The sequence below is a fragment of the Numida meleagris genome, unplaced genomic scaffold (assembly GCF_002078875.1).
Source record: "Numida meleagris isolate 19003 breed g44 Domestic line unplaced genomic scaffold, NumMel1.0 unplaced_Scaffold529, whole genome shotgun sequence".
In the NCBI taxonomy this organism is placed as follows: Eukaryota; Metazoa; Chordata; class Aves; order Galliformes; family Numididae; genus Numida; species Numida meleagris.
In genome coordinates this window covers 1-785 of record NW_018364745.1, presented here as the reverse complement: position 1 = coordinate 785, position 785 = coordinate 1, and the positions used below count along the sequence as shown (strand labels likewise).

The 785-nt window shown below is 55.0% G+C and overlaps 1 long non-coding RNA gene across 1 annotated transcript; it reads left to right on the top strand.

Annotated features, from left to right (window-relative positions):
- Positions 1 to 9: 9 nt before the first annotated feature.
- Positions 10 to 771, top strand: LOC110391822. The gene is made up of 2 exons (XR_002434166.1): positions 10 to 193; positions 409 to 771. It is a non-coding gene; the product is annotated as an uncharacterized LOC110391822 (long non-coding RNA).
- Positions 772 to 785: the final 14 nt, after the last annotated feature.

Genomic DNA, 785 nt, shown 5'->3' with positions numbered 1-785 from the left:
AGGATCTTCCCACTGTCATCTGCTCTCCTCTCTTTTACAGACATGCCTGTTCTGCCCAGTGATTCCCCAGTGGAGGGCTATGATGATGCCAAGGAGGTTTCTGACCCTGGGGATCATCCTTTCCCAGGGCCGGGAGATTGGCAAGTGCCCAGGGCACAGGAGGAGGGAGAGGGACTCAGGGATGCTGCCAGAGGTGAGAGGGAAATGCAGTGCTGCAGCTTGCTGGGCGTGCCATTCTCGGTGCAGTAGTGAGAGCCAGACCTCCTGGGTTGGGGAACCTGCCTTGGGATGTTTCCATGGAGAGAAAGGGGCTGGGAGAACAGACGGAATGTTCCACAGAGGAGGAAAGTGATGGGCCACCCAGGAGGAGCACCCCATGGGGCAAACAGCTGGCTTTGCTGCTTGCAGGAGAGAGTCTGCGCTCTTGGAGAAGTGCCGGAGCCCCTGAAGTTGATGGAGACACCTCACCCCCGTCCGTTGGGAACACGGGCTATGATGATGCTGATGAGATGTCTCTGTCATGTCCCCAGGGGACATAAAGGCTGTGACACCAGAGCACAAACATGCTGAGCCCTGGGACAAGAGAGTCTGTCCCTGCCATGAAGTTGGGTGTAGACACAAAGGAGAGGTCCGTGCAGCTGGGAGAACCATGAGTCAGGAGCTCTTTCCAAATGGGCATCAGAAACAGCCCTGCAATTCCTCTAAGTTGTATTCCTCTGCTTTTATGTTGTGCATCCGTATTGGTTCCTATTAAAACCCTGTGAGAGCTTTGACTCAGAGCGTTT